This window comes from Setaria viridis, chromosome 9 (genome assembly GCF_005286985.2).
Source record: "Setaria viridis chromosome 9, Setaria_viridis_v4.0, whole genome shotgun sequence".
Lineage (NCBI taxonomy): Eukaryota > Viridiplantae > Streptophyta > Magnoliopsida > Poales > Poaceae > Setaria > Setaria viridis.
Window position 1 is genome coordinate 18616225 of NC_048271.2, and position 12909 is coordinate 18629133.

The 12909-nt window shown below is 49.0% G+C and overlaps 1 long non-coding RNA gene across 1 annotated transcript; it reads left to right on the plus strand.

Moving 5' to 3' along the window:
* Positions 1 to 4493: 4493 nt before the first annotated feature.
* On the plus strand, positions 4494 to 5393 carry LOC117840841 (uncharacterized). The gene is made up of 2 exons (XR_004637097.2): positions 4494 to 4966; positions 5090 to 5393. It is a non-coding gene; the product is annotated as an uncharacterized lncRNA (long non-coding RNA).
* Positions 5394 to 12909: the final 7516 nt, after the last annotated feature.

Consider the following 12909-nt stretch of genomic DNA (forward strand, 5'->3'; position numbering starts at 1 on the left):
GACATGGAGATGTTGAACTAATAATGTGGGCACATGTGGAGACATGTGCTAGGACTGACCCAACACGAGAAGTAGTTCTCTCTTTAAACAACATATACGCTTTGTCCTTAGACCTGAGATTGTCGCATGTATTCAAGATGTGGATCGACCTACTTAGGGGCTATCAAACGCTACGCCGTAACAGGGTAGTTATAAAGGTAGCTTTCGGGTTTGTCAAGAAGCATGCTGTGAGATATGGTCAATCAAGATGGGATTTGCCCCTCTCTGATTGAGAGTGATATCTCTGGACCCCTCGAGTGATCGGATCCGAAAATGCATGGCCATGCTACATACAGTTAAGAGTTAACCTACAAAGGGATTCCAAATCACAGGATCGAGAAAGAGCGGTCGGCTTGGAGCTAGACCAAATATCGTGAGGCAAAGGGAATAGCATGTAAATAATGTTGTGATGGTTCGTCTGATATGATCTTCGTGTGCGTATAGGAGTTGACAGGTCTTGCTAGAGGTCGCTACCGACTATTGGGCCGAGTAGGAGTACTCGGGCCATGTCTATACGTATCCGAACCCATAGGGTCACACACTTAAGGGGCTGGAAGCCCAATTCGGATGTGATCCGAGTTGGATTAGGTTTAGAAGTACTAATGGGCCTCGGACCCAGAGGCCCGTTAGGAACCTCTATAAATAGAGGGGTGGGGGCGCCCTAGGGTTTACACCTTTTTGGCGAAACACATCTGCCGCGCCTCCCACGCCCTCGCCTGTTGCAACTCACGGATCTAGCAGTCTGGCTTGCGACGCTTCCTCCCTGCACGTGTGGATACCTTGGAGGTGTTGCGCCTGCAGCACTTGGACGAGCCGCCGACGAGCCACGACGAGCCGCCGACGAGCCGCGGCACGAGGGAGATCTTGCTGCACGTGGACGAGCTGCTGAGGAGCTGCTGAACGTCGACGTGATCGACTACGTATGACTACGCTGATCCACTTCGCTGCATCGACGCGAATCTACATCTTCCGCACCAGTAGTGCGTCGAGTGGTAATCCCGTGATCCTTATACGGCAGTTTTTCTGGTTTACGCGGTAGAAAATTTTGTTTTTGCACTAGTGTAGCCTACCTCGTATCCCAACACAACCATATTTCTCTTCTTAGCTTTATTGAAGTAAGTGTCATTGTACGTACCAAACAAAAGTAGATCCTCCGTGAACTGCCTTTCATAGTCACTGTCCTCAATAATAAGCTTGAAGAGCTCATCGTCACTTGAGTCACTGTCCACATCCATATCTTGAGACATAATACAAAATTGCAATCAGTTAAATTTAATTGTATGACCACATAAACTTCAATCCAAATTCAAATCAACTAACAGATACACTTCAAACCAAATTCAAATCAACCAACACATACACTTCAAATCAATTTCAAATCAACCAACACATTCATTTCAACCCAAACAGTTCAAGCATATTCATTTCAGCACAAACAGTTCAAACAAATTTATTTCAAACCTAACTTCAATTAGTACAGACAGTTCAAGTCCACACAAATGCATCATCACAAAGACATAATCCTAATCTAGGTTGTGCTGCTTGCAATATCTCTTCAAGAAGGTCAGCCTTCCTTCTGTTGTAGATATGTTAATGAAGAACTCCCTCATTGCATCATTTAAGTAGATCTAAGAAACAGTATAGTACTCAGTACTAGTTTCATCCACCCCACACTCTAAAACCAATTTCTGAGCCTGCTTAATGGCGTTGGACAACTTCGTTCCCTTGTCTTGCCTATTACAAACAGCTTGCTTGATATACTCATTCCTTTCAGCTTGCTGCTTAGAAGAGAAACTAATGTAATCCTTCATCATTTTGACCATTGGGCTTTTGGTCTTCTTGCTTGGACTTGATGCTGTTGTGCTGGTACTACTTGTTCTCTTGCGGCTGCTTGTACTCATAGGACTGTGTGCATTATCTGGAGGCATCTCTTGCTCAGGCTCTTCATGCTCTTCAGGCTCTTCAGGCTCTTCAGGTTCCGTGGCTGTTTGATCATCTGTAATGCTGTATCCTACCACAAAAGAACCTCAACCATCCACAACTACACCATCAAATATACGTTCAAGCAGTGGTAGATACTCTGGAGGTCCATACATTAGTTTCATCCATTCTGGATGTTTCTGCACATGTAGTAGGTGAAGTTAGATTGCAATCAGATGGTTCCTTGCAGCTTGCACATATAATAGATCAACAAATACCTTTGTTGCAGTCTCCCACCACTCCAAGGTTGCAGTAGGCCACCCATTTTCATCACGGCCTAAGCCACTGTCGGAATGGATGTCTTTTATGAACTGTTACATTCCCTTGAGCTGCCTAATCCTATTAGCTATCTGTTTCCTATCATGCCTCAGCCCTGAACCGCAGTAATACTTTTCTATGATGAGCTTATACCCTCTTGCTGTCATAGTCTCTTTGATGTAGTTACCCATTTCAATTTGATCAACGAGTAATTGACACAACAAGTTGTTATTCTGCTCTGATGACCAACTTCCTCTGTCAAATTTATTCTACCATATGCATCACAAGAACAAATACCTTTGTTGCAGTCTCCCACCACTCCAAGGTTGCAGTAGGCCACCCATTTTCATCACGGCCTAAGCCACTGTCGGAATGGATGTCTTTTATGAACTGTTACATTCCCTTGAGCTGCCTAATCCTATTAGCTATCTGTTTCCTATCATGCCTCAACCCTGAACCGCAGTAATACTTTTCTATGATGAGCTTATACCCTCTTGCTGTCATAGTCCCTTTGATGTAGTTACCCATTTCAATTTGATCAACGAGTAATTGACACAACAAGTTGTTATTCTGCTCTGATGACCAACTTCCTCTGTCAAATTTATTCTACCATATGCATCACAAGAACAATTATTTCATATTACTCTAACAGCAGTACTGAATTCATGCACTTCTCTTAGATCAAAGGACATGGGACTCATACCTGACGGCTTGGAAAAACTTCTTCGACTGCATTGTCGTCAATGTCATCGTCGTCGTTGCCTTGCCATTCAACACGTCGACCTGAGCCACGGCCTACGGATGCACCAGGCGCCGCCGAAGAAGCTCCACGCATCCCACGGCCGGCGGCGGGAACAGGTGGCAACCGACCGCGGCGGTCGCGACTGGATGGCGATGAATTGCCGCGGCCTGCTACGGCTCCGCCACAGCTCCGAGTACTGCATAAACCGAGTGTGCGAGAGCTACCTCTTCTGCCACTACGCGGTTGAGAGGGATGAGGCCCCGTGCTCTCGGATGCCGCCAGTGCGCCGGATTGCAAGATCCCCTGATAAGCCGCCATCGACGACCAGTCATTCGCCTACGAGTTGAGGTCGAGTGCCTCAATGCCAATCCGGGGACCATTGATGGATCCCGACCCCGGATACTGGCTCCCCTCGCCGGCGTAGAGGTCGAAGTTGCCGGAGAAGAAGTCCCTAGTGCCGTCGTCGCCGAATTCGTCCATCGGCGGCGTGCGGATGTGAAACTTGTAGCTTGTAGGCGGTTGAGGTACTCCGGCCACTGGTGTGGCGAAGGGAAGGGGACGGGATGTAGATCTGGTGAGAGGGGCGGCGGCGGACGAACTCAGGAGAGAGGGGTGGCGGCGGCGATGCGGGAGCGTGTCAGAGGAAGGGGAGGCGGAGGGAGTCGGGCGATAGGGGGGACACGGTGTAGATCTGGTGAGAGGGGCGTCGAGAGGGGTGGCGGCGGACGAACTCAGGAGAGAGGGGTGGCGGCGGCGATGCGAGAGGAAGGGGAGCGGCGGGGAATTGGGCGAGACGGGCGACGGCGGTGGAGTGGAGATCTGGTGAGCGGGGCGGCGCAAGGGGTGTGCGAGAGCTGGCGGTGGACTGCGCGGAGGAGGGATATGCGGATGAGGGCGATGGGCAGGTGCGAATGAGGGTGAGGGGTGCGTGCCTAGGGTGCTGTGTGAGGGGAGGGGTATGGAGTGTCCAGGATCACTTTTAGCCCCTTTTAGGGCCTCTTTGGGGCTAAAATTTAGCTCCAAAATTTTAGCTATTTGTCACTTTTAGCCCTCCTGTTTGGATCCTAAGAGCTAAATTTTGAGCTAAAAGTGCAAGACTAAAATTTAGTCCATGGATCCAAATAGGCTCTTAGCACCCCTTGAGGGGCTAATGGATTATGGGGGGCTAAAATTTAGCCTCTCCATTTTAATCTAGATGTTTGGAGCACTAGTGGCTAAAAGTAACTAAAATGGGGATGCTAAAATTTAGCACCCCTCTCCTAAACACCCCCTTAGAACTTACGGAGATCAGCTGTTTTATCGCTTACAAGCAGGGCCTATGTATCAAACAGTCTACGTCAGCATTTCATTCCATCTCATCATGCCAATATGGCAAAATCACTATGCAAACTACCTTTATTTAAACGGTTTTACGTAGGTGGGGAGTTAAACATCCGATTTTGTACTTGAATACGTTAGGGGTTAGGCACGTTCCGATTCGGGAGGTTCCGCGGCAGCGACAGCACCGGCAGTTACATGGATACGCCGGGATGCAGCCGTATCGCGTATAGACGGCAAGGATACGTGCGAAATACGTATCAGGAAGTATCGCACGAAAAAATAAATTAATAAATAACCGATACGCCTCATCGGTACGTATGGGGTGATTTCAATACGGCCCAGCCCAGTAACGAATCTTTCCCTGCCTTACCCCTTGCATGCGCCCCCTCCCCCAACGACCCCCTCCACTTCGTCCAGACGCATCGCGCCGCCGCCGGCTCGCCGCTTGTGCGCCGCCGCTCGCCGGCGATAGATCTCCGCCAGAACGCCACGCACGGCCACACACCCGCAAGGCTGCCGTCCGCGACGACCTGCATATCTGACGAGCTCGCCAAGAACTGAAGAAGACAAGCTCCGTGACCGGTGACTCTTTCGGGCTTCGGCTCAGCGGCAGGTCGGTGAACTCCGGTGAGTTGTTCCCCTTTGCCTTTTTCATTGGCCGGTCGGCCCTTGCCTTCCCATTCCCGATCGACAATTCTTGATGCTTCGTTGTTCCATTTTCCCAATCTGCTTCTTGATCTCCACGAGTAGATGGCAGCAACAAATTTGAGCAGTTCGAGCAGTGCTAGTGCTACTGCTAGTGGTAGCATAAGTTATGTGGGGACGACTGACATCAGAGCTCCTCTATGGGATCATGTCACCATTCTATAGAGGAGAATGAAGCACTTGAAGAGGAAGCTTTGCCAAAGCCAATAGCCATCAATGAATTGCAAGCTGCCCTTTTAAAATTTCCTAAATTTGAGACTGTTTTCATGTTTATTTGTGACTTTGTTATGTACTCGAACCTTTGTTTCCTACTATTTGACTATGTTGGATTTGTGTTTACTGTTGTGAAGTTGCTATGCATCTATATTTATTTATATTAAAAAAATTACTGAAACGTATACGCGTATCATGTTTTTTTGAAAAATGCTGTATGCGCACATCGGTAGCACTGGTGGAAAACATGTATTTAGTCCCGGTTGGATAGGGGCATAGATCTCGAAAATCCAACCGGGACTAAATTTTTGAGGAAAAAGGAGGTCCTTTAGTCCCGGATCATTCACCCGGGACTAAAGACCTCCTTTAGTCCCGGTTGGTTTTAGCAATCGGGATCGGGATAAAACGGTTAAAAAAAAGTCGTGCGCCGCCCGCGTCGGCCACCGGCCGCTCGCCTGCACCGGCCCCGCGGGAGAGGGAGGGCCAGGGAGGGGGCGGCGGCAGGAGAGGGAGGGCCGGGGGAGGGAGGGGAGGGGGTGGCGGCGGCGGGCGGGAGGGAGAGAGCCAAGAGGGAGAGGAGGAAGATAAGGGAAGTTGGGAGAGAGAAGGGTAAGCTAAGGGAGAGGAGTAAAAATAAGGTGGAGGCCGGGAGAGAGAGGGGAGCGCGTGCGCGTTTTGTCCCGGTTGGTGGGACTAAAGGCCCCCTTTTAGTCCCTGTTAGTAATTTCAACCGGGACTAGAGGTGGGGCTTCAGTCCCGGTTGGTGTTTCCAACCGGGACAAAACGTCCCCTCGTCCCACTAGCTGTTACAATCGGGACTTTAGTCCCAGTTGATTTTTACAACCGGGATTAAAGCTTCCCCGGTCGGTAGTTTTTGGTGGCTCATTTTTGACTCAGGATTAAAGGTACTTTAGTCTCAGATTCAAAGTCAACCGGAAAAAAAAACTCTTGAATGTAACGTAAGGTCAGTTCTCTGCTTGTGTATCCGCCGACAGCATAACCGGCACGGCGCTACTCCGATCCTCTCCATGACTCCATCCGTCAAGACCGTGCCGAGCCCGCTCATTTTCGACCGCAATTAGGGCAAGTACATTGGTGTCGTCTAATAGGCGGACTCATGCATTGACACGTAATCTTGAGACGATTCAACAGGCAACCCGTACAATGGGTTGTCATATAAGTTATTTGGTAGTGGTATATAATTTCTTAATTTGTGCATAAGAAAAATAAAATATTATGAGTTGCATGGCAACAATAACTCGTACAATGGTTGTTAAGTTGTCTCGTAGTCCTACAATTTAGCTCATGAGGTGGTTGTTTCGCAAAGCAACGACCTCTTTCTCTTTCCTCACTCTCTCTCCTCCACATCATCAAAAATTCTACGTGGTACTGCATGAGACGACCTATAAGACCGCTAACGTGTAGCAATGTACCCCTTACGCTGTCGACGGCGGATTCGTCCTCCGACCCGCGCGCGTCCGTGGCCCGTCTGGCCGCTGTCTGCTTGGCGCGATGCCTGGAATCGGCGTGGCTCCAAATCGTAGGCGCGCGCGCGGGCAGAGCAACCGAACAAATAGACACGTGTGCGTCCTTGCTGACTCACCTCATGTACAGACTTACTAAACGGTGAGGACCGCAGACGTCCGTGCATCACTACGAGCCGGTGCGCGATGGCTTCCCGCCGGTGCGCGTTCGACCGCGGTCGCTGAACCACGGACTGTTCATGGAGGGCGTCCTGCACGTACGTGTTCCCCGGTGGCGGCCCACGCGTCGAGGAGCTTCCATGCCGCGTCGTCGTCGACCCGGCCACGACGACATGCCTCGTCACCGACACCTTAGCTTGCTCGTGTGGTCCTCGACGCTGGCATGGAGCTCGGCGTCCCGTGCCGCCGTACGTGTCGTTCTCTGGAGGGAGCCCGCGCGCTCGCCTTCTCCTTGCACTACCACATGGACCTTTTTGGCTAGACGTGCATGGCCACTTTGAATGCGAAGTAAATACTTACTACACAGCATGCAGCACAGGCCGTCGCTACTACAAACTTTCCAAGGCGGTTCAAATCGCGAGCCGACTATAACGATGGCGCGCTTCGACTCAGGTCATAATTAAGCCGCGTGAGGTCTTGTTCGGTTCTCTCGGAACCTCTCAGAACAAGATCTATTCCACACGGATTGATATGACCTCGTTTAAATTCCAGCCTAATACAAAATGATCGTTCGCTTCAAACCGGAATAGAGCATGCATTGATTGTATTTCAGCTCGTTTTAGTTATTCCGACCTCGTAGCGATCCGGAATCAATCTCCATATCTTGACCTCCGAACGAAACCCTTCAGGATCAAGTGACACAACCGGAACCACTTATTCCCCTCCAGGAGCGAATCCATTCCATGATTCGATCCTAAACAACCGAACAAGGCCTGAGTGATTCCTGAAGGAAACCGGCTGAGATCATCGAAGATTGTCCAAAGACCGTTGCAGAAATCACGACGACCTAAGAGGTAGACTCAAGACACTAGAAACTCGATGGACAAGACAATCCCCTATGATGAGAGATTGTCGCCGACTAAAAGACCATTGAGACATATTACAACAGCGCCGACGAGTAATGCTTGAAGCCTAGAATTAGAGCCCATTTGGTGAAGCTCCATCCAGCTTCACCTTCACGTGACACCAGTACTATCGCGTCAGAGGAGCTGGAGCTAGCGAAAGCTAAATTTGTAGCTCCTTCAGCTCCCCTGCATCGGTTTTCGTTTTGCCTCCTTGCTACAATAGTAAATAGTACATGTACAATGTTTGTGTCAGGTGGAGCCGGAGTCATATAAAGCTCCACCTCCATCAAAGAGTCCCTTAGGGGGTGTTTGGCAGCACTCCATTCCAAAAAAACTACTATACTCCATCAGCTCCACAAAACTTCCTGCCAAACGCATCCAGCTCCACAAACTTCAGCTCCACAAAAAACGTGGAGCTAGGGGTCTGTCGGTGTCCTATACTCGGCAACCTATCGAGGGGTATCCTGAGGTAGTAGATTGGTTGGTGGGGAATCGTCGGACCTGGAACTCGAAGGTAAAAGTGAGGACACAAGACATGGATTTATACAGGTTCGGACCACCAGAGTAGCGTAATACCATACGTCCTATCTTGGGTGTTGTATATTGCGCCTTGCGCATGGTGTTGTGTAGCCTAATTGTCGGCTATTGATGATGGTTCTGAGCTACCGATCTAGGTACCCCTGCCCTCCTTTATATACTCCAGGGGGTAGGATTACTAGTCGGTTACAAGAAGGAGTCCTAGTAGGATTACATGGTACAAGTTCTATTAGGATTGCAGAGAAATCCTAGTAGGAGTTTGTCTTCTTTCTTCCTTGCGGGTACTGTGGATCTATCCTCGACAGGGTCAGATCCACGTTTTTCCTGGAGTATCTAGGGGGTGCTCCAAAAACATCAATTTCAAACTTCTCGTGGAGCTGGGGGTTATTTACCCACCTTTTCCAGTCGTTACACAACATACCGGTTCGTTTCTAATTTTCCTTGCCGCTCATTGTCTCCGTTTCCTTCCTCATAGCCCACGTGCTACCCCTCCACCGTCACCCGTTGGCGCCGCGCCACCCTCGCCTGTCGACGCTGCGCTGCCCACGCGACTCTCGCCCATTGGAGCTGTGGTACCCACACTGCCGTCGCCTGCCGGAGCCGCGCGACCCTCATCCGTGGGTGACGCGCTAGACCGCGCCTCCCTCAGCTGCGGCCACACTGCCCCTACCCGCGTCGGCCACGCGGCGCCTGCTCGTCGGACCTCGCCGCCCCTCCCACTGGGGCCGTGAGGCTGTGCCCTCCAGCCGGTCAGAGCTGCACCGCTATTGCCGTGCTGCCCCCGCCCGCTGGACCCGCGCCGCCAGGGCCATACCAGCCCCACCTGCCGGAGCCGTGCCACCCCCGTCGGCTGGAGCACGGTGCCATTGTGGCGCCCGCAGGACGATGCGTCGCTGTTGCCTGTGAGGCAGCCTCGCCCCCTTGCTAGCCAACCCAAGGAGAGGGAGAGGGAGCAACGAGGTGGGGTGGAGATGGATGGCGCCAGCAGAAGATACAACGAGGAGGCATGCCAGCAAACGAGAGAGAAAGGGAGAAATAAAGAGAAACTGACACGCATGCCCGTTCACAAGGGTATAATAGACTTTTCACAACAAGCCTACTGTTTCTAGAGCTGGATCTGTGCAACTTGCCAAACATGTGGATAGCTCCAGTATTTTTTGAAGTTGGTAGAATGAAGCTGAGGTGGAGTGAAGTTGGTAGAGTGGAGCTATAAAATTTGAAGTGAAGTATTGCCAAACACCCCTTTAGTATCCCCTGTATCGGAGCGCCATCATCAGCTCAGCCTTTGACAATAGTTACTAGCGGTATTAGCGCCCAATTCTAATGATATAGGTATTATCATACAATTCTAATGCTAGAATCCACAACCACAACCACACATTAATTGAGCCTCTCTTGCTTGTTCTCAGCCAGCAGGTAATACAAAGACCCATTTCCAACGAAAAAGTTTGCAAATAGTAACAGCATGCCAAATTACTAGTTGTGGCTAGAGACCCTTGGTTTTTTTTAGGGCACCTCGAGTCCCGAGTGTGAATCGTTCTGATCTAGAAGTCGAATTTCGTTCCGTGCATGCAGCTTAGCATCAGTTTTGTACTTTTGTGAGACCTGCATACGATGAAAAATATCCCTCAAGCACCTGGGCGTTCTGCCCCCTCACGCGAATTAGGGCCACACAAGATGCAAGTTGCATTATTTAATTTAGGAGGTGTTTAGTGGTTCAGTACTTCCTAAAATTCATGTCACATCGACTATTCGGATATTAATTAGAAGGATTAAAAATGAGTTAATTATAAACTAATTACACAGAGGAGGCTAATTCACGAGACGAATCTATTAAACCTAATTAATCCATCATTAGCACATGTTTACTATAGCATCACATTTATCAAATCATGAACTAATTAAGCTTAATAGATTCATCTCGCAAATTAGTCTCCATCTATGCAATTAGTTTTGTAATTAGTCTATATTCTAATTAATATCTAAACATTCGATGTGACAAATTTTAGGAGTGACCAGAGAAACAAACACCCGCTTCAGTAGCCCATTGTTCGGTGTGTCTGCAAGCTTCGGCTTTACCTCCGACGAGAACGAATAAAAATTTGAGTGGTACTGTATTCACGATTCGGTAATACCAGCTCACGTTTGGCTACCAGGAGGAACGGCTCGCTCCGCTACGCCCGTAAAGCATGTGCGCTGGTGATATGAGCCGGTCCCGGCGCGCCTCAGGTGGCAGCCCCGACGCGCGCCCGCGGCGGCACTCCGGCGCGTGGCCGCGCGTGCGGCCGGAGAAGCCGGGGAGGCTTCGGCAGCGGCGGCACCGGCGAGAGGCGGGGAGGCACCGGCGAGAGGGGAGACGGCACGGTGGTGCTGGCGCTTGTGGCAGCGGCGGCCCGGCGAAGTGGCGCGCTGGCGGCCCGGGGTTGCCGGGAAGCGGCGCGAATGCCCGTGGGCCGCGGGGAAGCGGCGTGGCGGCGCTGGTGACCACGGCAGCGGTAGCCCAGCGACTTCCACCTCCTGTTGCTGCCGGCTTGGGGCGGTGGGGTGGTCGGAAGGGACGTAAGCTCTAGGGTCCGTTTGGTTACGTAGGACCTCCTAAAATTTCTATCACATCAAATGTTTGATACTAATTAGAAGTATTAAATATAGACTAATTATAAAATCATCTGCACAGAGGGAGACTAATTTGCGATGAATCTATTAAACCTAATTACTCCATGATTTGACAATATAGTGTTACAGTAAACATATGCTAATGATGGATTAATTAGGTTTAATAGATTTATCTCGTTAATTAGCCTCCATCTATGTAATTAGTTTTATAACTAGATCAATTCTCCTAATTAACGACCGAATTTTTGATATGATATAAATTTTAGTCAACTTAGTTCGGATTAAAAAACCAAACATCCTCCTGTTCAGCGTCCGTTTCCAAAAAGGAAGAAGGCCACGCTGGTACGCAACATCAGGCGACGTGCGACAGCTATCGGGCCTTCATTCGCGAACAGTAGCAAGAGCTCTGGGAGAGCAGCAAATCTTACAGTGATATATCTCTACTTGTTGACACACACCGAGGTACCTTATACTTAAATTCGTCTCCGGTAGTAGTACAAATTTTACTACAAAATCCTCTGTTTACTAAGGGTGTGTTTGGCTGCATGCATGGATGATCCTGGATGGTGGAGTTCAACTAATTTGTTTATACTATATGATTCACTCTTATTAATACATCTTATTAGTATAATAATGTAGTAAGTGGGATGGCTTCATCCTAGATATGATAGTACAATTCACCCAACCAAGCAAAAAAAATATTATTATTTTGAACCAATCTATACATAAACCAAATAATACAAATCTACCCTTACACTTCAAATCATTCTACCCCGCATTTTTTTGCCCTTAGCATTGCGTGGCGGCAAACCCACACAAATATTAACCATGAGCTGAAAGAATCTACCGTCAGATATGCTGCGAGAGTCTCTCTCCAATAATAGCGCGCGTCGATAACAACCCTTTGGATGCGTTGTGCTGGCATGTCTCTTCTCTCCAATAATAGCACGTGTCAAAAACAACCCTTTGGATGCGTTGTGCCAGCATATCATCGGTACAGTCCTGCTACCTGGTAGTAGAGACGCTGATGACAACTCCCTTGTCCCCTTTCCAAACATTTCGGGCGGGCCTAGCTAGAGACGTTGACACGCGGATCTGTGCCTGCCGTCATGGCTTGACGCGATACGAACGCTCTCATCTGGGTACATTACTACACCTCAACAGTTTCATAGGTCGTCTCATACAATGCTATGTAAGATTTTTGCTGATGTGGAGGAGAGAGGGTGATGAGAGAGAAAGAGGTCATTGTTTCGCGAAACAACCCCCTCATAAGCTAGATTTTAGGACTACAAGATGACTATTTCACCATTGTACGAGTTGTGGTTGGATGCAACTCATAATATTTCCTTTTTTTTCTTGGCAAAAATTAAGGGAATAGAATTACTATGAGACAACTTAAAAGACAACTTATTGTAAGTTGTTTATTAAGTCATCTCATAAATACGTGTCCATGTATAAGGGCAAGTACATTGCTACACGTCAGCAGTCTCATAGGTCGTCTCATGCAGTGCCATGTAAGATTTTTGATGATGTGGAGGAGAGAGAGCGAGGAGAGAGAAAGAGGTCGTTGCTTCGCGAAACAACCACCTCGTGAGCTAAATTGTAGGACTACGAGACAACTTAACAACCATTGTACGAGTTATTGTTGCCATGCAACTTATAATATTTTATTTTTCTTATGCACAAATTAAGGAATTATATACCATTACCAGACAACTTATAGGACAACCCATTGTACAGGTTACCTATTAAATCATCTCAAAATTACGTGTCAATGCATGAGACCGCCTATTAGACGACACCAATGTACTTGCCCTAAGCACTAAGCACCAGTGCACTTGCCCTCGTTCAAACGGACCCTGGATCCAGATATGCATGCACCACCGTTCGTTCTGCAGCACACGTACAGCAACACGCCACACCTCACGTGCCACTAGCACGCGCACGCGCGCGG